This window comes from Trachurus japonicus, chromosome 19 (assembly GCF_045865225.1).
Source record: "Trachurus japonicus isolate A0001 chromosome 19, Traja_1.0".
NCBI classification, from domain to species: Eukaryota; Metazoa; Chordata; class Actinopteri; order Carangiformes; family Carangidae; genus Trachurus; species Trachurus japonicus.
This window is the reverse complement of record NC_140925.1, coordinates 22,716,731-22,741,877: the sequence shown is the minus strand read 5'-3', so window position 1 is coordinate 22,741,877 and position 25,147 is coordinate 22,716,731. Positions and strand designations below refer to the sequence as shown.

The 25,147-nt window shown below is 44.3% G+C and overlaps 1 protein-coding gene across 6 annotated transcripts in view; it reads left to right on the top strand.

The window, feature by feature from the left end:
• The window catches only part of ankfn1b (ankyrin repeat and fibronectin type III domain containing 1b), a 134,042-nt gene that overhangs the window by 56,078 nt on the left and 52,817 nt on the right, over nucleotides 1-25,147 (top strand). Inside the window, exon 1 of one of the 6 annotated variants that reach the window (XM_085761106.1) lies at nucleotides 21,603-21,743. The exons of the other annotated variants lie outside the window; for them this stretch is intronic. The gene's annotated coding sequence lies outside the window, so the exon portion shown is untranslated. Of the gene's footprint in view, nucleotides 1-21,602; nucleotides 21,744-25,147 lie in introns of those variants that run through there. 6 annotated transcript variants of the gene reach the window in all.

Genomic DNA, 25,147 nt, shown 5'->3' with positions numbered 1-25,147 from the left:
ATCCATACACTGGAAAGATTTTTTGCTGAAGTTCAGCCTGCGTAATCTATTGAATAGCCGCCTGCCACACACAAACACAGACATGGGCTGTACTGTGAAACCCACATGTAAGAAAAAAAATACAGAATGCAAGAGAGACAGAGAAGGCCAGAGAGAGGAGATATTTTGAGGTGTATCCTGACTGTCTGCCTCTGGCTAATGCCCTCTGCAGTGAGGTGGAATGGCACATAAGCTCCCATTAATACAGGAATGAGTTGAATTTAGCTCCGTCTGCCTGCACGGCTCGCCTGGCCAGCCCCCCTGGCTTTCCATGAAGTGTGGGGTGCAACACTTACTGAAAAGCTCTGAGCTGCGCTCCGGCATGCCACACCCTCCTGACACCCCCAGCGCTCTCCTTTGTTCTCTAACTATAGCTGCAGCCGTGCCAAGGCCCCCCGACTTAAATATTCCACTATAAAACAAGTGATAATGAACATGAAAAGCACCCAGCGCTGGTAGTTGACTGAGCCGCTAAGCACATACAGCCGTGTGCATACACGCACACACAATCAGTGTTACATGCACGCAAAAAGATACATTAAAGGTATACACACACACACACACGCTTCTGCAACACAGGTGTAGAATCAAAAAGGAAAGTGTGGAGAGAGGGGATGAGAGGTGTAGAGACCTGGGAGTGGAAAATGATTGATCCGTTTTAAGGGTCCTATAAATCCACCAGCTGATGTGGGTATAAATGGGGGCACGGATGTCTTTCCTACCTGGCAACCCATCTCACATCACAACAGGGATATTTATACTGTCCATCCTACCGTAAGACCTTGACAAACCCTTCACATGTCAGGAGTGGAGAAGGAAAGCGTCAGACATCGCTGTTATCTGCTCCCATACTGAGATGTCTGCTTCAGGTTCTCGGCGCTGCTGTGTTACCTAATGTGAAGCATGTTTGTTGGTGTAATTAATGTGCTGATTCATGAATGTTACTATTATTGTCTGAGTGCTCAAGTGTGAGTATGGCTATTGATGAGCGGCGGGGGCTTTTTACAGTAAACTGTATGCAACTGACTGTGGAGTGTCTGTACTGAGGGAGGGCTCCATGTAAAGGTTGCCTGTCTCTGGAGCTCCCTGGAGTGCCCAGGCAGCCAGGCACCTTTGACCAGGACTAGGCCCCCCTCAGGCCTTCACACACTGCACACACACACACACCTCTCTGTGTGCCCCCCACTCTCCCTTGGGTGAGATGAGCCCACCAAGGCCCCTCCTGGAGCTGTTCCCCCCTAGCAGCCCTGGATCTCCACCTCTCTTACCAACCGCTCCACACAGACGTGGCCAAAAGCCAGGGGACGCCACTGTGGGGATCAGGGGGTTGAGGGGTGGTGGAAGATATGCGTGTGTATGTGTGTGTGCATGAGTGTGCACGTGCCTGTATACGTGCACGTGCGAGTGTGTTTTTGCATGTGTATATGCCCTAGAAGGGGGGTCTATCCCCAGACACAAGTTGCTCAGTTTTTTGGAAAGTCTCTGGCCCACCCAAGAGGAAAGAGTAGGAGGAGGAGGTGGTGGTGGGGAGGGGGACCGAGGCCTTGGGGGAACAAAGCCTTATTTCAAACTTGCCGAAAACAGGGGTCTTTATGCTGTGATGCTGGGGCCCCCTCCTATGTAGGGAGATGTTATCGCAAAGATGCAATATCCACCTCGGCATAGGGCTGGGGGGGCGGCTGCATAGGCCTCCAGTGTTACACTAAGTACCCTGGGGCACTGACCTCACTAATGAAGTCTCCCTTGGCTGCTGCTACCCACTACTGTACCCTCCTTTGTCTTTCACACGGGGATCTCTCACTCTATTTGTCTGTCTGCCTTTCTGTCAGCCTGCCTGGCTGGCTGCTAAACAGCTGTGCGTGCGTGCGCGTGTGTGTGTTTGTGTTTGTGTTTGTGTGTGACTGTTGGTCATTTTGTCTACTTTGATAGTTTGCCTGTGTAGCTTATTGTTAGTCTGTTTTGTCCCTGCGTGTTGATGTTTGCTTGTTTCGTCTGCCATCTTGAATTGCTCCGTGATCCCTCTCTTTGAATCTGGATGTCTGTCTTTCTCTGCCGTCCGTCTATCTGCACGGCTGTCTCCATAGCCCGCTTTGAAGTGTCTCCCTGATTTACTGTCCGGCTGTCTCTTATAGTCCTTTTGACTTTGAAGCTTTTCGTTATCTAACCATCGAGGCCTCCTCTTTTAAGCTCACTGTGACTTTTATATGTGGCTTTGAGTTGCATTTAAAGATGTTACACCAAGCTCTTCAGGGAATCCACAAGTGGGAAAAGGGAAATTTGATTTTGTGAGATGGGGATGGGGAGAAAAGCACAATTAAAGTGGACGCCCCGCATTCCTGTGTGGAGCCAGTGGCCTGGGGATAGGATTTGCTCAGTTTTCCTGACAGCTTGGAAATCCCACCACTCCACGGCTTGATCCTCGTCTCAGCTTGCATCTTCTGCCCCAACCCAAAATTTAAAGAGGGAAAATGATATTCATTTAGGGGAGAGACAGAAGTGAGCTGGGAGGAATTTGGGTGAGCTGCAGAGACGCTGAGGACTTGGACGCTGTAAGACTAGATGACAAGTTGATTTTGCTGTAAAAACACATTAATAATTGTGATATTTTCAAGTCTTTCTTTAACGCACAACAGGAGATGGTGCGAGGGACCAATGTGGAGCAGATGGGTTTCTCATGTCCAGACATTTTATCGTAAATGTGTGCGTGTTAAAATACAAACTCCACCACAACACTATTTTGAATTCACTGGGTCTTTTTATCCTGGTGAGCTTTATACAGTCATCATATGGGACTGATCCTGCAGCCTCCTGTCGATGCTGCTAAGCTGTCACTGGTCTCTGAATCCACCAATCAGTCAAGGGGTGTGGCACCCCTTCTTTGAGGCACCGAGGCAAAGGGAGCAGGTCTCTCTGCAATTCCACAATGCCCAGCCCCTAGAGAGCCAAAGTGGAAAGTTTGCTTTAGCACCCGCTGGGTTAGAAGATGAAAGAGCTTTGGGATGACATGGGTCTATGGTTGGGGGACGAGGGGGAGCACTGAGCACGGGGGGGCTTATATCTCTTTATCCTGTCTGGCGTGCTGTGGCTGTGCTCGACCCACGTCAGCTGTCCACTTTTCCCTGGCTGCCAGTTGCCGTGCAGTCCAAAGCTGGCCTGTCTGCTGATGGATTACCTGGGCGAATGAGCGTACCCCCTCGTCCCCCTTTTGCTCTGAATATACGGCTCACCCTACCCCCGCCTAAAAGCCCTCACCTGAGCACCCCTGCATGGCCCTGGGGTGCAGTTATAAAAAGATGAAGGGGACTGGAGCTCGGGTGGGGTGAGGATGGACTAGCGCGTTGGCAGGGGTTTGTGGGGGGACTGCTGTAGTGGTGTTTATGGGGGCTAGCCAGGATTAGTTGGCGGCTGGTGGTTATTGATTCAATTTGAGATGCTTTTTTATCTGCAAGCCGCCTGAGGCCGGCGCACATGCTAGTTTCCTGCAATGGGCCCTAATCCCTGCCGGTTATAAAAAGGAATATGCCTTTGGTGGCCGAGGAGATGCTCTGAATGCCTGCGCTGCAGCAGAGGAGGCATCTGTCATGTGTGTGTTTGGTTGAGCCGGCGCTGGGATCAGGGGAGCTCGGCATGTTGGCTGCAGGTTTTATCTGGTGCTGAGAGCTAGAGGAGAGAGAGAGAGAGCTGCCGTACCTTTGGTATGCACCCGCAATCTGCACTGCTGGTGGGATCCTTGTCTCCGGCATTAACATGCATGTATGTTGTAAGTTTGAGTTGCAGCTTAGGCTTTTACCTCAGCCTTAAAAAAATGGGATTCAGTAACGTTATGAACTTGTAAATTGTAACTGCAGTGACTGCATGTAACCAAAGAGATGTAAAAGAAAATGTCTTTAAATTCTTAGTCATATTGTAAAACAACATATGACCTCATGTCCTTAACGAAGTGGGAGAATGGGTAAAAAAAAAAAAAAGAACAAAATGAATGACAGGTACCAGCCGAGAGTGAGTGGTAGAGATCAGAGGTTAATGAGAAGACCATCAGAGGCTGACGGATGATGAAAGAGTGATTCAGCTCTTTTTCTCCTCCCCTCCCTCACTCGTGTGTTTATTCTGAGATTGTCATTTGTCATTGGTGGAGGGCCTTTCTTTCTCTACTGCGACAGCCAGCTCCAAATCATGCGCAGACAGATGGAGGAGCCAGCAACTCAAATAGAGATGGGATGAGAGGGTGGGTGGCAGGGGCGAGGGGCGAGGGGGGGTGGGGGGCGATGGCCAAGGCCAGCATCCTACGTTTGATGTCTCTCCCTTGGGCCTCATCTGCTCTGTCACCCCCCCCACCCCACCACCACCACCACCCCACCCTGGATGGTGCTGACAGATGGAACCTCGAGACACTAACCCACTGGGGACAGTGACACAGAAGTATGAAACAGAAGGAGGGATGAGTGTGAAAGAGGAATGGCTTGATGAATGGAAGCTGATGTATGAAACAATGTGAAAGGCAACAGAATCTCACCATTTCAGCCTTTCATCACGCACCACGCGTGACTCAGGTTTCATGAGCCGTCGTGTAAATCAATAACACACTTTCACTTCAAGATGTAACCGTCAGGAAAGAATGTCACTGTCTTTCCCAACTGATACCACAGTATTGTTGTGGTAATGACTCGTGTAAAATGCAGTTATATGGTAAGTAATAACTTATTATTATTATTATTAGAACAGAATGACTGGGCTGTGATGATAGGTCTTATTGCTGCAGTTCTGATCAGTAAAAATAAGTTCAGTCTATCGTACATAATGTATAATATGGCCTGTGTGTGTGGTGAGGTAATGGCTCAGTTGATGCTACAGTATTGTAGAGTGCTGATGGTTCTACAGGTAACCACTAGAGGCTGACAAACTGCTGTGACCAGCCACTGTTGTCACAGCTATAGTGACTGCTGTGTGTTGTTGCAGTGTCACACAAATTAACAGCAACCTAACAAAGGCATATATGCATCGATGTACATAAATTACCAGCATCCATTCTCATTCATGCAAACTGCTTCCCAGCATCCAGCAGCATGTAAAGAGAAAAGGAGATTTTTTTTTTTCCACTCTGGAATAATTTCAGGCCGGTGCAAGCCAAAATACATTCACAGATACAAGTGAATAGCTATACTGCTCCAATTCTATTTTTTCTTCATTCTTCCTCTCTGTCCAGAACAATTAACAGGATTTCCTGGAATCGTAAAAAGGGATGATGGAAGGTGATTGCACTCATCAAATCACCCTACTTATCCATGGTAGCTGCCAGAAGCCAGAACTGAACTATGTACAGTTTTCACCCTCCATTCATGTCTGTGCTGCCAAAGAAGTTCCAGCATCATGCCAGTATGAATGGATAATTGTTGTTGTGTCTACCTCTTGCCCAATATAGAATTTGAGAAGCTGGATGCAGCGCAGGGGACAGTGGCAGTGCCAACTATCTGGGGCTTTCACCTGCCACCCTGTCCATGAGGCAAGCAGGCAGCAGACCTGGACGTTAGGGGGGCCTGAGGTTCTGGGGCCAGCTGCCTGGAAAACACTTCAGCGCAGCCATTCTCATTTCCATCTACCTAGTTGCAGGAAACCTGTTTTTGGTTTCCTCTGTGGCTTAGATATCAAGCCTCCAAGGAGTCACACGCAGAGAAACCCAAACTGTGTTGACTGTGATGTGTGAAATTTCCTGCTTTTTAGTAAACATGTTTGTGTGCCCAAGACGGTATTTTGCACAGATGCTCAATTGAGATACGAATTTTACACGCCATCTCTATTTGCTATCCCTGCGTATATTGTTTTTCTCCACAAGATTTTTCAGTTCTTTATTAGTTCCTCATCAAAACAGACCCATCGAGTTACAAATTCCTTCTCAGTGAAATCCTTCAACCTGAATTCCACTTGGTTTGTTGACTATGAACTATGAAACAGTTCAGTATCAACCAATAGAATATCCTGCAAGATTAAGAGAATATGGACCAGTTTTTCCCCCCCCAAAAAAATCTTCATTAGCACAACCATTCCTTTCCTGCTGATGTCTTGTCAACAGTCATGGGACATTTATTTATTTATTTGGTTCATTTCGGGCATGTCAATTAGTCATCATCATCACACATCATCTCAATCCAATTAATACAATACACATCAGTCCATTGTCTATACTGCTTTTCTGTGTAGGGTTGCTGGAGCCAATCCCAGCTGACATCGGGTAGGGGGGGTGGAGGGGGGGGTGGGGTATTGTATTGTACATGTTTTTGGACTGTGGGAGGAAGTCAGAGAACTCAGAGAGAATCCACGCAGACACAGACAGAACATGTGAACTCCACCCACAAAGGCCCCAGGCCTGAGATTCAATCCCAGAAACCCTTCAAATGTGAGTGGCAAGAGTGCTAACCACCATAACACTGTGCCGTCCATTCATGGGATGGGCTACCATGAAAGAATTTGGGAAACTATTTACACATGCAATCTAACAGCTTGCTCAACTGACCTTGATTTGAACCATCCTTTTTAAACTTTATTTAAATGCACATACAGTATTGTCCCATCATCATCGCCAACAGATTTTCAAATTGTAGGCGTCGACATCTTTGCGAGAAAGTAGAGTTGGTACCTGTTGTGGTCTTTCCCATGTATCAGTTGAATAAAATGGTGGTGGTGGGGGGGGTAGGGTGCGGGCGGTGTATTCCACATTGAAAGAAAGATCGTGTCCCTATCCATGTGGTGGAAATCAGGATGCCTGGCAGCTGTGTTCATGTTGGGGCCAAGGGGCAGGTCAAGTTTAGCTTCCCTGGCCTTTGCGGCCTGTAGCTCATTTAGCCCCCCTGCATTATGTACTGTATTTGTCTGGCCTTTCTGATTGCTGCTGCAAGCCCTGTGGAATGTAGCGCACTTATGCACAGTTGTCATTGCAGTCTCATTCCAGAAACTACATTCAATGGGGACGTGGGGAGGGGGGGTTTGTGTGGGTGTACGTGTGTGTTTGTGTGTGTTTATGCGTCATATCCACTACGAACAAGAACATTGAGTTCCAATGTTCTGTACACGTGTAAACTAAAGAAGAGCAGCATCAATTTGTTTTTGTACTGGACAATATACTACATACTGTATGTAGCTCACTCTTTGAGCTATCAGCATAAACACAGTTCAGCTCAGTGAGTGGGTTTTCATCCATATTTTTAATTTGTGCTAAAAAAAAAACCCTCTCAAAATATAAAGTTTTCACGCTTGATCGATAAGTACAACTCGGTGCATGGATGAAAGCAAAACGCAACAAAGTGCAATGAAAACAGGATTAGCAAACACATCACATGTGCACTGAAGAGACTAAAAATAGCAACAGATGAAATCATCCAATGTGTGTGGAGCGATAAGAAGACTTTAACGTATATCAAATACAAATACAAATACATGAGACTCATTAATACATTAAACAAAAAATGAATTCCATCACATTTTTTATGTTGCTACTTACTGGTTTGACTGGCGTGCTAGTAATTATTTCATCTAATTGCACCCTTCTATTGTTTAAAAGCACCCAACTGGAAAATTAGTACCATTAGCTGTTCATCACAATGAACCAACTGGTATTATTTGCATAATGGCAGTAGATGGAGACGGGCATTAATTGCCATTTTCTTTAGCTGATTGTCTCAAAAACTTGCTCCACATTCAAATGGAAACCACTCCACTTCTCCCCTGTCTCGCATCCTTCAAGCTTTTTCTTCCCTTTTCCCATGTCTCCCTCACTGTTTCTCTCTCTGTCTTTCCATTATGCCAGGCTTGTTTAAACCAGGACCTGTTTTCCATAGTCATAGTCAGCTAAACTCTTGTCTAGCCTATAAACATTCCTTGTTTTGGAAGTCATGGGCCACACATGAATAAATGAGAGCTCTTGCATCCCATGTAATGGGAAAAAACTCCAAACTATTACAGTCATCCTCTTACACCTCTTTGATTTGATCCAAACCGTAACATTAGAGAGCTTAGGAAAACATAAATCCACTATCATAGACATGGATCTGATGACAAAAACCCCAAAAACAAGACTCATCCAATGGATGCATCAACGGGGATCAAGACACACTGTAAGTTGTGGGTATGTTTATCAAAAATGTTTTAATTCTCTCTGAAGGAGGTGATGGTTGTGGAGATGGGTGAAGCAGGTATGGAGAGTAAGGGAGTACGAGAGTAAAGAATCTACAAAGTTCTTCTTTACCTTGACCTTTACGCGTCGCGCGCGTACCCCACTCCCTCACCCCGGCAGTACGCAATAAGTAGTACTCTAGTGATGATGCAAGAGCAGGCTTGGATGCCCATTTCCCTCCTCCCCTCTTCTCTTCTCCCCTCCCTTTCCTCGCCTCACTCTTTCCTCTCTCTCTCAACAACCCACCCTCCCCCTTAAATCCTTCCTCCTGAACTGACATGGCACCCACCAGGCCGGGGACCAGGCTGGGGATTCTGAGGTGGCGCCCAGACTCGGATTATTTACAAGAGCTGTAGCGCTGCAGAGACTGTGGTATTTCTTCTTTCAAATGCCTGGGATGGAAAGGCATGTTATGGGGGAACACAGAATCTCTCAGGTCTATTACTCTCTGACTCCCTCTTCCTTCTTTCTTTTGCTCTCTCATTCGTTTTTTCGTTTTTTTTTTTCATTTCTTTTCTGCAGCGTAGGAAGACTTGTCACACTGACACAGTATGAGTCACTTGTGCATTCTCACACACTTGTAATCATGAAAAACACTCATATGTTTTTTATTTAACACACCAACAACTTAGCAATGACTGTTTTTGGCGGTTAAGATGGTGACTAAGCAACAACAGTGACAAGATGCGTTACTGGACCACCGCCGGGTCACCGGTGCTTTCAAAGCCCCCGGTACCACTTCTCTTGCCTTTTGTGACAAAGCAAAATGTTCTCTAGACTAGGTGGCTGCTACTGGGCAGGACACCTGAGCCCGCTGCTGCCGGGGATGGCGAGCGTGGTATGGCAGTGGGGTGCAGATAAGGGAAATTGCATGGATGCGATCCGGCATTGATGCCGTGTTCCACATGCCCAGAATAGCCAGCCGTTCACGGATATCTCAGTACGCACAAACACTGTAAATTAGAGGCCTGCAGATGGCAAAAAGGGTCATGAAGGGAATGGGGTGGGTTGGGAGGGGGGGGGGAGGGTTGAGCTCTGGGGTGGGGGCTGTTTCTAGGGAGTGTGAAGCAGTGTAGAGTCAGCAGGGGTCAGGTTTGCTGTCTTGGGTATCAGCATCCGGACACTGACGCCAAAACAGCACAAACTGGAGAAACGATTAGATGAAAGGGAGAGGGGTGGGGGCGTGGGGGGACGGAGAAACCCTCAGTGTGGGTCACGCTGTTTCACGGCTACTGTAGCCCCCTGGAGAGATGAAGACATAGCAAAAAGGGAAAGGAAGGGGGGCCGGAGAATGAGACAGCAAAGAGGAAGGAGAAAGGCTTGGCGTCAGTTGGGGGTGAGGGAGGGGTATGTTATGACATGGAAATCCCAGCCGGTTGGTCATGCTGGCCCGTGTGGGGGGGCTCTGAGCGGCAGGAAGGCCTCGGCGTCCAGCCTGGCTGCCTCCTACCTGGCGCTGGTCGGAGCCAGGATACAAGGAATGAACCTGTCACTGACTCCTGCTTGTAAACAAACCAAATACCGTGGGAAAGATGAGGTGTGAAGCAGAGGATGCTGCTGTCTTCATGTCCCCCTCTCTCCCCCCCTCTCTCTCTCTCGCTCATCAACCCCCGACTTTTTCCTCTTGTGTCAGCGAGAAATCAAATACCAGCCCCTTCCTTCACTGATGCCCTGAACTCGTGAACTTTCTGAAAACCATGTGTCGTTTTATTTGTTTGCCACGTGATCTGGCGAGTCGAGCCAAAAGCTGGAGCTCGGCTCTTCATGTCTGAAAAAAGAGGCCCTCAAAAACACTCCTTAATTCAGGGGCTCATTAACCAGACAAAAAAACATGTGATTGTTGGCTGCCACTGCCAACGATACATGTAATGGATAGTTGTAGTAGTACACTTTCAGTTTTCAATGTTATCCTCATTGGTGGGAATAAATAAAAACTCTGTCCTTGATTGAGCTTGTTTGAGTTTTGAGAGTTCAGCTATTTTACTCTTTCAATAACAAGCCTATGAGGTGATATATTGCAGGTATTAACAGGATTTGCTCATGACAGATAGAGAACATTGCCATCAGCAGCCAGGGTGGCAGGCAGGTGGACATTTTTAACCTTTTTAGAGAGATACCGTTGCAACCAAGTCCAAGACATCTATCCAACACAGCCATGAAACCCACTCTGAATGTTCTTTCCAGTTTTGGATACATGTCTTCCCCCCTCCCCCTTCCTCCTCCTCCTCATCCTCCTTCTCCTCGACAGGTCTCACAAACACAGCCTGTCATTTTTAATAAATGCTTGAAACTAAGCACTGGTTTTTGTCCTGGAGGATCGAGAAATGACTAAGCAGTGGCTGGTTGCAAAGACTCTCTGGAGAGGCCCTAGGGTGAGGGAATGGAGCTGGAAGGAGGAGCTGGCCCCTGAGACGCCTGCAAGCCGTCGGGATACACACTGGCCTGGCCACAAAAATGAGCCTCTGGCCAGTGTTGGCCGCCCCTCTGGCTTTACACAAATACACTCTCACTGACACACAACACACACACCAGTGGAAAAGTGTGACTGGAGGTGGCTGAGGAGCATGTAGAGAGGAAGAAAGATGATGGGAGAATTTGGGAATAGGGGGCAGAAGTGGAGGGTTGGGGTGTTGTAAATTCATTCATATTTCTTCCCCCTCCCTGCACGAGCAAGCCAAACCTCACTGGGTGAATCAGTGTTCCTCGTAAACAAGCCGCAAGCACACAATGGCGCCTCCAATTCTAGCAGAGTCAGAGAGAGAGAGGGAGAGAGAGAGAGAGATGGGTGCAATAGAAAAAGAAAATAAAAGAGACGACAAGAGTGACAGAGAGAAAGCCTTCCAAGCTCCAGATTGACATGTTGATGAGGGGAACACACTCAGCAAACAAGCTCCAAAACAAAAATAAATAAAACTGCTATTAAGTAAGGAAGTCATCCAGGGTCATATGAACAGGCTTGTAGAGGTTGGCCCAAGCTCCCCAGTAGGATTGTAAATGATCCCAACCCCTGTCAGCTATGGCCTTGGATATCATGTCAGCGCTGGTGGCTCTCCTCTCCGCCAGCAGTCACCTTCACTCTCACATAATCTTGGATCGCGCTTTGCAAATGTTAAATATCTCCAGATAACCACATTTTTTTGTTTTATTTGCAGCCTATTACAGTATTTAATTGTGATGCCCATATAGGGATGTCACGATTACTTGCTTTCACAATTAATCGCGGTATTAAACGCCACAATTAATTTATCGCAAAGATTCCTGAATACGTCACTTTCCAAAAAAGATTATGTCGGAACCACCATGTGCGCCAAAGTAAAAGTAAATGCACAGATACTGGCCCAGTTACCTAATGTAACATTGAATCGGTATGAATTTAAAAGTTTGCATGTCATTTGTAATTAAAAATGGCTAAAAATAAACTTAAACACTTGGTAAAGATGACAATTAATTCCCCTGGGGAATATAATTGGTCCTTTATTAATAGATACTTAAAATATTTTGTGTAAATAATTAGCTTCGTAATTAGACTATATTTGATTTTACACATACATAGTGTTGGGAGATGAATTAATGCATAATAATTGTGATAATTTATGTATTTGTTTATTTCGGGCATGTCAGTTAGATCAATCATCATCACACATCATCTTAGTTCAAATAATACAATACATGGCCGAAAGGGAAAGCGGAAGAAGCAAAAGCTGATCTAGTCCTGCCCCCGTTACCCACAGAATACATTATCTTCATCATACTTTTTTCTTAATCGTAATACCGTGATTATTTCTCTGACAATAATCGTACCAAGAAAATCTATAATCGTGACATCCGTATGCCCATATATTGTTCTGACTTTGGAGCGATTTAAACACTTTTTTTTTATATGTGTCACACACACTCACGAGGATCCAATGAAGTAGCTTAATCACACACGTTTTGGCTACAAAGCCATTGTGTGCTGTATTACAAGACGTAATATATATTTCAAGGGGCCAAATGTCAAACACCCATCTTACCATTATATTTTAGTCCACGAGCTCCGCCGTGATTGCACACAAAAGCAACAGGACCCTCTTAGGACTAATGTATTCAGATTACAGGCAATTATGGCTTATTACCATTTTGTGGGGGAAGTGGGGCTCATTTGCAGTATTTGTTCAGTGAATGTCTAATAGCGAGAGGGGGGAGGGAGTGTTGTGCTTCCTGCTGTGTGAGCTGTGATACTGCAGGAGAACTGTAGCGTAGCACGAATATTAACGACTCATTTCCCCCTCACCTGGAAGACGAAAGTGGAGCTAATCCAGATACATCAGTGCTAATAGCCCAAATAAATCACTTGTAGGCTCACTTTGTGGCTTGTTGTCTTTTGGAGGAGCAGATATGGAAAATGAAGCCATGGTCTGGTACTCATGAAAGGAGCCTAATTTTCTTATGTTTGAACTTGTTTTAAAACTATCTCCTCGTTGCCGCGCGCTCTAACTTCTGATTAAACATCAGAGTTTTGGTTCGGAGCGGTAATGGTTTACAGGAAGGTTCAGTTCTTGACATGTCAACAAACACCACCACGCCATCAACTTTTGTGTCACATTCCTTTGGGCACGAGCTCCGTGCCCCCTTTGGCTGCAATTACACACATGTGTGTTAGTGCAGCGATTCTCTAAGCGATCACAGTGCTGTGTGTCTTTTTAGCGGTGAGTGGTGCGGCCCGAAGAAGGTCAATATTTAGATTTTAAACTGCCATGGCCGCGCGCTATTTAGATATTCAGATTCGTGAAATCTTTGCACCAATCAAATGTGAAACGTCTGGTTTGCGAGGGGGACAAGCTCTATTCCTCGCCTAGCTCAGCGTGAGCAGGCCAAAAGCAATGTCGCTCCGTTCCAATGTAAGGAAATGTAAAAATAGCCGAAGTTTAAGTGTTAATTGACTTTTGGAAAGTTATGCACCCAGAGGTTTTGAGACAGATTTCTTCCACTGACAAAGAGCACGGCCATTTTTAAACAATATTGAGAAGTCTTTATCAGGAAGCGAGAGGTTGTGTTGCTTTGTTGCAGTTTTAGTGTTCACTCTAAATGAACACAGCAAAATTCTGGCAGGACCGTCCGGCAAACTTCCCCCTTTTAGCTCTACGTCAGTGCTGCTAATTTGCCTCACCAATGTACCCAAAAACTGCCAAATGACAGTCAGTTACTGGCTAATACACCACGCTGTCAAACTCAGCATCCCTCCAGTGAAACCCTCCGCCGCACTAAATGTGAAGCATGAAAGGGTTGCTGTGTAGCGCTGTTCCTTTCCTCTGCACTCTCCGTTTCTCTCGCCGTGTGATGGAGTCTGTGGCGGTATATTTAGGTGTACGGTTTGGGACAGGAAGAGGGGAAGCGCTGAGGTTATATGATTGCTTCATTATGGTCATATATATGGCCATATATTTATATATACTTTGTTATATATGTCATTACATGTACACCAGTGAGTGTTTGTTTGTTTGCGTGCATGTGCTTGTGTGTGTGAGACTGAGTAAAGAGGGCTCAGTGTTTGGACCACCCTGCGAGCTGGGCTGAGTGACAGCGTGGGCCTCAAGACTCTCGCAGTGCACACACTCACACTAGGCGCACACACACTCCGGCACATACAGTACTCAAACACACACGTCAGCGAGCTCATTTTTCAACATGTTTTCTACTCTATTAATGTCTCATGACCAAATACATATCATGCTCCAAAGCAAACATGCTGTATTAAAATGGAATAAATCACTTTGGGATCAGGAGAGAACACACACTCTGGTACGACGCTGTATACCACCCAGTAGTCACAGCGAATACACCAATTTACCTGCTGTTTTAACCCCCTCCCTCTTTATGTTATATTTCTTAACACCTGATTTGAAAAGACAGGTCAAATATTATTAAGGAGTTTTAAAAAATAATATTTTCTCTCCCTGGGCAGATTTGAGAAATGAAGTAAACATGGTGACGACATTAAACTCAATTGAAGTGAATTATTGGTTATTTTCGGACCATTTTGGCTATAATTAGTCATCGTTTGTTTCTCTTATTACGTTGTTTCACTCGTAATGAATGGAGGCACGAGTCCAGCCATCCACCACTATGAAGTGCTTCCCTCGGCAACAGCGTACTACATTCAGACCAGCAGTCAGAAAATGTACAACAGCTCAGACTGTGATGATGTCATTCTTATCAGAGGCTCATTTTTCATATGAGTTCAGTTGTCAGACTGCTGTCAGTGGCCTGGCCCCCCCTTTATCATGTCGGCCATGTACACGCTCCAGATAGGTGGTGGCTTTGCTATTCTCATGAAGACGTTGCACAGAGATGTATTTCATGGACGCTGGCTTTTACAAGTGGTATGCAGTACAACAATATTGCCCTTTTGGAAGTGAAGTGGTGTTAGAGAGCAGCAAAACATTTTTGTACACAATGGCTGCCATGTCTCTTTGGTTGCTCTTTATACTGAATAGGAGAAATATGTGGTCCACTTTCAAATCCTAGTTCTTATGTTGGAGGCTGTCAGTTAACCAAACAGCTGTAAGTAATTCCTTTTACTTTAAATATACAGCACGCAGTATAACCTGTATAACCTTTGAAGAAACTCAAAATAAATACCTGATGCAGCCTAGTGGTCTGTACTGTAGGCTGCTACAGTATGAAGCTTTTGTTTCAAGTCAGGTGAACATCGGACTCATCATTATCCTGAGGATGTCTGGGTAGGAGAAAAAAAAGGGTTGGAAACTTTATTATATACCACTTATTTGGGTATATAGTTTATAATTGCAGGATACATAAATGTGACAATGGCATCACTGAGGAATAATGTGTTGTCAATACAGAGTTAGTTATCTGGTAGGTATCAAGAGAAAGAACATTATTACAAAATCTTTAAATAGAGCATCCGTTAAATCTCTTAACTGACTCCAGTTGAGTGTAATAGCTGCAAACCACAAATAATTCACATTTTCAGTGCAGTAAATGTTTTATTTTACCTTTTAACCTCAACTCTCTGACATCTGCTGCTGTTAGCTGGACTGACACCGACTCCCTGACCGCTGAGAGGCAACAGATAAACCCGCCATCTCAAATTGAGGTTGGTAAATGAGAAGCTAATGGGAGCTTTTATTACACCGGTACAGTATGTCCTTGCTATAGGGCTGTCCCTCTTAATTATCAAACACATAAAAGGCAGGGTGGTAAAAAGGGATCACAGCTTGACTAACACTGTCATGATTTATACTTCTGGCACCTGAAGCTGCATTAGGATCTTACACATTTCCTATTAAACCTTCACATTAGTGAAGCGTTTCATTTTAAATATGTGTATTTTACTCACATGTACTGCAGCAGTGTTGTCTCCCTGAATACTTAGCACAGTATGTACGGTAGATATACAACATTTTGTATGAATGCTGCTGTTCCACTCATCAATGCACTCAACTCCCAGTGATTAAAAAGAGATCAAAATACTTATTATGGTATTTTGATAGATGTATGACTCAATCTGAAAGGAGCTTTGCAAAGTGCAGCGGAGTGGGCTGCTGTTTGCAGTAGCACTGAGGGAAGGGAGGGGAGACATTGGCTTGCTGGTTGGCTGGCGGACTGACAAGGGACATCAAAGAGGACGAAGCCAGCGCTGAGCTGAGCTCTCTTCAATGATTAAAAGCAGGGGCCACAGTAACGTCTGGATGGGCCATTTAAAACTAATGAGGGAAAATAAATAGAGTCATGGCCATTGGCATGTGTAGGTGGAGAGAATTTGTGTGTGTGCATATACGTGTGTGTGTGTGTTTCCATCTGTGTCAGCCTGACTGTTGTTGAGCAACAAAGTTAGTGATAATAGTGGAGTGTGATGGATCCATCCAGTGAGGTAACACTCTGAGTTATGTGGATTATGTGACATACAGCGCAGTGGACGGGAAAGATCAGCCTCCTCGCTGATGTGTCACTGCCTCTATTCTTAAAACCCCATCCCCTGATCCGTAGAGTCATATTCTGATAATTACCATCGTCATATTTTACATCAAAAATTGACTCACCTCCGTGTGGCTGCCTGTGAGCGACTGTTTATAGTATTGTTGTGTGGTACAGTACGCTCTGAAGGATGTAGGCAGGAGGCATTTGATGTTTTTTTATGAATGAGTCATGTTTTAGCCCGGACCATTTGTCCTTTCCCTCGCGCTGTTGCAACACGCGTGACAGCCGGTGGAGGTGAGGGTGGTGACATGGGCACATCCATTTACAGAGAACATGAGAGTGAGTCTGACAAAACCATATGTTCTGATTCATCCGAGGTGGAGGTTGTTGGTGCTGATGTCTATAAGTAAGTTGTGTACGTCATGAGTGACATCAATACTGGATGCAATGCAGGCGTTTGTTAGTCATCCTAATTACCTACTTTACTTTCAATAATGGAGCTGAGACTCAGGAAACAAATTGCTATTCTTCCTCTTCCACAGTGTCTCTCTCAATCTACAGTCCTTTCACTGTTCTGCTTCTGTTTCTTTTACGACACATTTCAGTTTCTCCTACAATAATTTATTCTTGCCCCTCATCTTATTTTCTAATTTGCAGTTCTCTTCTTCTTTGTCTTTCTTTTTTCCCTTGTTGTCATCATCTTTTCCATGTTCAAAGCGCAGCTTAAGCAAAGGCACAGACTGCAGCGCTCCTACAACAAGCCATAGTTTGCTTTGTTGATAATCCAAGTGCTTGGCTGGATGATAGTACAAAAAGCCAACCCATCTTAACGGATTCCAGGCCCCTTTCACAATGTGACTTTTTTATTATTACAAGTTGCATTTAGCGTCAGAGTTGAGTTATTTCTCAATCCAGTGCTCTTCCAAGATCTAATGGGCAATTATCTGTGGAGGAGAAGTTAATGGGTGTCCCATTTCACAAAGTCCCCAGTTATTTATGTCAATGAGCGCCATTGTGTGGAAACGTGGCAGCCCCGTGCTAACCGCTCGACTTGTTTAGATTTTCTCTATGGAATCCCACACCCATTGTAAGCCAGCGCTAACCACAAGACTGATGTGTGTGTTTGCATGCATCTGTATGTCAATGTGTGTGTTTTATGCATGTGTTAAGTCGAGTCTAGGATGAGCAACACCAGCGTGTGTGTGAGAGTGCATATAGACTAATTTAATATGCATATAAATACAGAGACGCAAATGATGAAAGTATATACTGACAGACACACGCACGTATCGGCCAACCCAGAACACATACAGCCATATAAACAGACATCCCACCTCCCACATTTACCACACACACACACCACAGACACTTACACAAGCACAGACATAGACGTACTGTACCACCACATATGCAGACAACCCCCTACACACACACACACACACACACACACACACACATACAGCAAGAGACATACAGCCACATACATACACACACACACAGAATCAGGGACCCACCACCAACATCAACACCCACAGGCTCAGGCTTGGTGACATCATGGCTTGGATGACAGCACGTCTTCCAGCCCCATTAGCCTGATTGTAGGTGGCTCCGCCGCAGTGATTTATGGGTAAATATCCATAGTCTCTCTCACTGCTGCGTTGATTTATGTGCTGCGTTTTGGTCCCTTTGGTCCCCAGACCACAAGACTTGGGAGTGGGAATCCTGTACAAATAATGACACTGTAAAAAAAAAAAAGTGGAGACATTTAGACAGAGGGATGGAAGACCCGCCCTGTCACTCTTTCATCACCCCGAGCTGTTGACATGTTTTGATTGGTCAGTGAAATCAGGAAGCGCAGCACATGCACGTGTGATGCAAACTGAAACTTTGCCTTTCAGTCTGGTAGTTTTCTCTCTTTGTGTGCACCTGCACATGTGTAGCTATATCTACTGTAGCTGGCTGTCTCCCTTCGCACGTGTCCCTGTCAGCTTCCAGCCTTTCTATCCATTTGTAATGTAATGTTATCTGTCTGGCAGCCCTCGCTCCTTCCTTGTCATCTGTTTTCTTTCCTTCTTTTTTTCTTTGCCTCAGAAGTGTCTGAGTTTTTTAAGAGCCCTATTAATTCCGTGTAATACCACAGTGGAAAATTGATTGATGCAAGGAAGAAAGAAAGAAAGAAAGAAAGAAAGAAAGAAAGAAAGAAAGAAAGAAAGAAAGAAAGAAAGAAAGAAAGAAAGAAAGAAAATTAAGACCACACTGTTCACATCCTTGTAAGCCCTGCACCATCCTTCCACCTCTATTTTGAGCAGCACAGTACTGTTTGTATTCTGTTTGCACAGTAAATGATTTGACCCCTTTGGTTCATGACACACTGGGATAAAGTTTCTCAGAAAGTTTTTTTTTTTTTTTTTTCTCAGCAGTGAGTATTTCATACGAACTATTGTACTGCACTTGCATACATGAATTGAAGATATTCTTCTTCCCTTACCACATTTCCTGTTCTTTCTGTCATTTGACTCCGGTTTATTTCATACTTAATTGTTTCTTTTTTCTTTCTCACTCCCCCTCTATCTCACCTTCTCACCCTTCTTTTTCTCTCTGCCCATCCGAAATGTGTAGGTGTCCCGTTGACTGCTAGGAGCCGATGTTTGTGATTTGGTTTTGCTCTCATTTTACATTCTCATACCGTAACATGCTGAATGTTTCCCTCAGTCCAAACAAATGTGGCAACTGATTAAGCAGTAAAAAAAACACTGATCTTTACGACCAAACAACCACCAAAGGGGAGAGCAGATAACAGTTTGGCTAATTTTCTGTCCAAATGATTGCTTCCTGAATGCAGTGTGTATTTCAAAAATGATTTTTGTATTTAGTCAAAGTGGCTGTGTGAAATGTTACAGGAGCTAAAGCTGTGTTTATGCTGGTGCAGAGTGTGTATCCTGAAGCCAGCTGCCACACTGTTTTCCCAGGAGCCTGTGTAGGAAGGATACACTGAAAGGCCACTCGGAACCAATTGAGAGCCATTCAAGGAACTTGCTAAATATGTGTGTGTAGGTGTGTGTGCGTGTTGTGTGCGGGCGTGCACATCATGCACGTATTGGATGTACTATACTGCGTGTGCAATTATGTCTGTGAGATATAATTAGAAGAGCCTCTCCTGACTGACAGGTGTTGGGACGACCTGCTGCGGCCCCTCAGTGGTGCATGCTGGGTGTTTGCATCTCCTGTAGTCTCAGCCCCAGAAATTGGCAGGGGGATTTTAATGCTGAGGGTACCAATTGTGGGTGTATGGATGGATGGATGGATGGACAGAAGTAGGAATGAAGGGATAAAAAAAGAAAGCATGACAGTATTTCCTGTGTATACTTTCAGAGCGATGCCAGCATGTTTGACATTTCATACCAGCTATGACTAATGTTGCCTATACCAGTCTGTGTTCAGGCTGCACAAAACTCACCGGACAATGAGGTGGCTGAGATTCTGTGTGTGTGCCCACAGCCAGACACAGAAAACACACAGTGAGTCACAATACACCCTACTAACGCCAAACACACATACCCTACCGTCTCTCTTGGACATATATACACAAAAACTTTCCAACAGCAGTTAACCACAATCACACTGAAGGTCACCGGCCACTGAGAACAATGTAGGTTTCATTACTACATTGATTTTAAGTTTAAAGAGTGTGCATGATGTTGGTGTATCATTGTGTGAATATACAGTATTACTGCAACTGCTGATCTCATGCCCACAATGTAAAGGCCGTGCCTAGAGAGTGAGTCAACAGGTCCCACGTGACTCAGCTTCACGTGAGAAGTCGCTAGTTGAGCTGAGAGAGTCTCTGCTCCGATGCAGTCTTTATTGTTGTGGTGAAGACTTGTTTAACAGATCAGTGAATGGCAGTGAAATGAGCAAACTCATCCAGTCTCGTGGCGTCTCAGCAGCAGCAGCAGCAGCAGCACGGTTTAAAGGAATTCTTTTATACAATTATATATTAAACTTGTTGAATCTTGTTCAAATATCACCTTTTAATCATCATTAAGTCATAATAAACTCATTATGCCGAAATTAGTTCTTGTTTACTGTAAATGAATGAAACATAAAGATCATATCACCTTACAGTAAATTGACAGCATCATAGTGTATGTGCAATACAAATTTTAGCAGTTCATCAGCTTTGGACACCTGTGTACATGAAAGACGATAATTAGCACCAGTGAGCTGTGGCAAAGTGCGCAAATAGCTAATTAGCTAATTGTTTATTTACTGATTTACTGTACTGCTGACACTGGATCTGGGTTGTCCTTCCAGGCAGAATTGGAAAACAAAGCTGTAGTCTCAGTGTTTCTATGTTTAATGAAAGAGCAGCCCAGACAAACAACCTTCAGGTACATGTGTGTACTGACATTTCCTGAATGCCTGTCCATTTTAAAGTGTTGAATGAATGAATGAATGAATGAATGAATATTTATTTTTGTGTCATGCCACCACTGTGGTCTATCCCATATTGGATTACAGGACACATTTAATGACAAATACAAGAAAAAAAAGACTAAACAGTCCTTCCTGTTGGTATTACCTGCCACACAGGTGTGACATAAATAAACAATTGAAGATTACTTTCAGTACTCAACTATACATCGCTCTTCATCTCGTTGCCCAAGCCTTTTCAAGAAATAAAGAAAATGCAAATATATTCAACTGAAAAAGATATTTCAGCTTCTCAGCATCGTCCAACCACACAAATTCATTATTTGGATCTACTTTACTAAGCAATTTTTGTCTTATAGAGTCATAAAAATGACAGTAGAACACAAAATGAATTTCATTCTCCACCTCTTGGATGTCACATAAATGACAAATTCTATTGTCTTCTGCCAACATATCTGCCTGTCTCAATATGAAGACCATGAATACCAGCTCTCAATTGAGCACACAGGGATCTTTTCTTTTTAGACAAATTATACAAAACATAGTTTTCTGGTGTTTATATCAAAACCAAAGACCTGTTGCACCAGCATAAGTGCTCCAAGTTGCTGAGGCGGCCCTAGAGTGACAAGTAGGAAGTGCACCTGCTACGCGAGGCTCCCTGTCCTCCATCCGTCCACGTCTCTCATCCTCGTCCTCCCTTCCTGTAAACCTCCCTCCTCCCTGCCGATCATTCTCTTCAGGCTACTGCGTCTATAATGAGCATTTCCTACCAACCCCCCCCCTTCTCCTCCTCCCACCCCACCACCTATTCTCTCACCCCCCCCCCCCCTCCCTCCTCTCCTGTCCTCCCCTTCTCACTGTGTGCAGAATTGGAGAAGCTTATTGCCTAGCAACCACAATTAAAGTACAACAAGTCAGTGGCGGTAGCAGCCACAAAACCTTCGCAAACCTTCATGTGACCAACAGCTTTACACAGAACGAGAGGAAAATAGGAAAGGGTTCTATCTGGGAGGGAGGGAGGGAGACGGAGCTGAGGATCTGAAGTTGGACAGGTGAACAGCAATTAGAGCCGTCGCTGCATCGCCACGGTGACGACTTTGAGCTGTGGAAACAAGAGAGAAAGAGAACACAGGGAGAGTGGAGTAACATTCTCCGACTGGGATCACTGGGTTGCCCACCGCAGGTATGTGTGTGTGTGTGTGTGTGTGTGTGTGTGTGTGTGTGTGTGTGCTGGAATTACTGGATGCTGAGTGGAGGTATTCAACAAATATGATGGTGGTTTTGTGTGTGTAGCGGCTCGTGTATTTTTTTGTTTGTGAGTCAGTATGAGGAAACACATGTTGAGCAGATTGTGATTTTGAGGGATTTGGCAAGAATACAGCATGTATTGTCACTGTTATTTCACAGCTGTGAAGGAATGCCAAGTTTGGTCTTTTTTATTATTGTTGTTGGGGTTTTTTTTTGGTACGTGCTTCCGTATAGAAGAAAGATGCAAACTTGACATGCGGATAAAACTGAAAAGAAATGATCTGACTAACTGAACTAAATAACTGATCTTTATGTATTTATAATTATTTGACTCTGTAGCTACTTTCATGTGTCACTTTTTTAAATTATTATTTTTTTAACTTTGTTTGTGCGTCATGTGTACCACTACATATGAATAACAGCATAACATCAACAGCAGATTTTAAGATGTTGTCATCACTGTACAGCTGACAGCTAATTGTCTCCCTCATGTTCCCCACCATCATTAAGATAATTGAGTTAGGTGTTAAGAAAAGCTGAGCGTTGTCAGGTGTGATGTTTCCTGTTACCATTATCTTTTCTTTTTTTTTTCTAATCGAAGTGGGATTTAAGGACTGAGTAGAGCTACGGAAATGATACAAGATTCGTGCAGAGGGAAAGCTTTTTTTTTTTTTTGTATGAGCAGCAGAGATTTCACATGAGCCGTTCAGTCCTGATTTGAATTTTCCTCCTCTCTTAGTGACTGTCAGTGCTGCTGCATGTGGGTAGAGGCGGATAGAGGAGAGAGAGCGCGGATGACAAGTTGCACAAACATCATGAAGCAAGTTGAGTGAGAGGCTGGTGAAGCTACATACAGGCACAATATCATCAATTAATGACCAGATCTAGGCAAACACCACGATGATGAAAATCAAACAACAGAAGCTGTAAAAGCTTTAAAACCAGTCATTATGACAGGGTTCCTACACAAGTATGGAAAGTATGGAAAAGTATGGAATTTGATTTTATACATTTCCAGGTCTGAAAAAGTATGGAAAATGAAAACTATGGAAATATATTTATCTTAGTACTTATCTGGGTTTGGTTTTATCTGAAGTTATTTGGGTTAATTATTTTGTATGTGCTATTGTACCTAGCTACAATCTCTTGGAAATGATTTGGTGACATAATGGCATACACATTCAGAATAATGAAAACAAACGATTAATTGCACAATTAATTTACATGATACAGATCTAATTACTCAAATGTCACAAATTATTTGAATTTTTTTAATGGGAAGTCTGGAAGTTAGGGTCTGGAACAATCAACAATGGAAATCTGGAAAAAGTATGGAATTTGGAAATTTCAAATGTGTAGGAACCCTGTTATGATTTTAAATGAGGCTGGTTTATAGAATTAGACTGTTTGCTTGAAAATCTAGTATTGGGCTAAAAAGTGGAAAAACAAATAAGAAGAAAGTTATCACAACGGCATATTGATGATGTTAATGAACTGAAAACAACATATTATTCCCACTAGCTGAAAGTAGATTTCTAATTGACTTGATGCAGTCATTAGTTCGGCTTGATAGATGGCTGCTCAAAACTAGTCAGAATAGTCCCAGCACACCAGCAGCCCCCCCTCAGACCTGTCAGTCTTTCAAATGAAGGGACACCCGCCTGTCCTCTTCCCTCTCAGCAGAGCGGCTCTACCTGAGCGCACGGCGGGGGGGCTGGGAGGTGAAAGGTCAGTCACTCTGTATGGCGTATCCTCTCTCCACAAGGAGGATGAAACCGGTATGCAGACGTTTATACACGCAGTTGAAGTCAATGGCCGGTCAAAATGTCACTGCACCGCCGCACACATAAAAGCTACACACGCGCACTCAAAACGCCAGAGAAGAGGTGTTACTTGCTGGTCAAAATGTCACTGGACTATCACATACACACACATGCGCACACGCTTAAAACACCAGTTCTTTCTGATGTTCAGTTTCAGATTCAAAGGGAGGAAGGAAGGGAGGGAGGGAGGGGGTGTGTGCCTTTTTCTCACTACTTTTTTAAGGACACACTGTACCACTCGCACACTTTGATAGACAGTCACAGAAGACAGCTCAAGCCAGAGTCAGTAAACACTAGCGTCGGTGTTCTGACAACAGGATGCACAGTCTGATCTACCATAATGAAGAACCTTTACATAACATGCACTAAAATGCAGAAGCCTGATGAAGCCTGAAAATCAACTGTAATGAGAAACTTTCCTTTTAGTGAACCTGCAGCGTCTTGATGTATGGCTTCTACGCCTGCAACACTCTCACAGAAAGTCCTGGGTTCAATATACTTGGTGACTCTATATTGTATTGTATTTAGTCCTATTTAGCATTCGTTTTAGGTGCATTTCAGGGATTAAGGCCAATTTACATCTGTAAAATTGTGTGAATGGGTGAATGTAGCTTCAATGTTAAAGTGCTAAATTTACCAAATATACCAGTGCTGTTTGTCTGTGATCATCATCATCTGTTTTGATGCTTTCTGACAGTGTTGGCTTGGCTCACTCAGATGCTTCTTTGAGTAGCGAGGTGCTGCTGGTGATGGAGCGAGGCGGGGGGTGGCAGCGGTTTGAATAGCCCCGCCCACTTCTGTGGATCAGCCTCAGTGGGGAAGATAAAAATGTAAAACAGAAACAGAGCTTGACTTCCAAAAATGTCTCCAGCCTCAGGCCAGTTCTGGGTGTGCACTTGTATTTATCAGTGTGTGTGTGTGTGTGTGTGTGTGTGTGTGTGTGTGTGTGTGTGTGTGTGTATCCCAGCATGTCTCAGCACCTTTGAGAGGTATACAGCAGGGCAATACTGTGTCTGTGTGTGTCTGTGTGTGTTTGCTGGAGGGATAAATTCAAACATCACCTATAGAGCAGAGCTGGCAGGAAGTGTTATTGTTGCACCTGAGTTTCTGAACTCAAATGACTTCACCATCGGGAAATGGCTTTGATCGTTTTTTCTTTTTCTTCCAAAACATTTTGACAAATGTAAGTGAATGAAGTAAATCTAGTGGGTAAGTGTTTATAATTGTGGCCAGGGAGCTAATTATTTCTCATGGGAGACAAGGTCATTACCCATGCAATTGCCTCTTACAGGGAGACATTGATCATTTGATTGGTGCTGCCTCGAAGGTAAATGTCCAGATTAGTGGGCGGCCCTGAGACACACAGGTCACCTCCACTCTAATAAACCAAACCCAATAAAGGGGGAAGCAGGATATCTCTGTCTTTGTGTTAGTGTAGCTGCTTTTCAGGTTAATTAACTCGCTGGTGCTTTGACTGAGGCCAGTATGTCCAACCTTTTTCTTTCCTTGTCTTTGG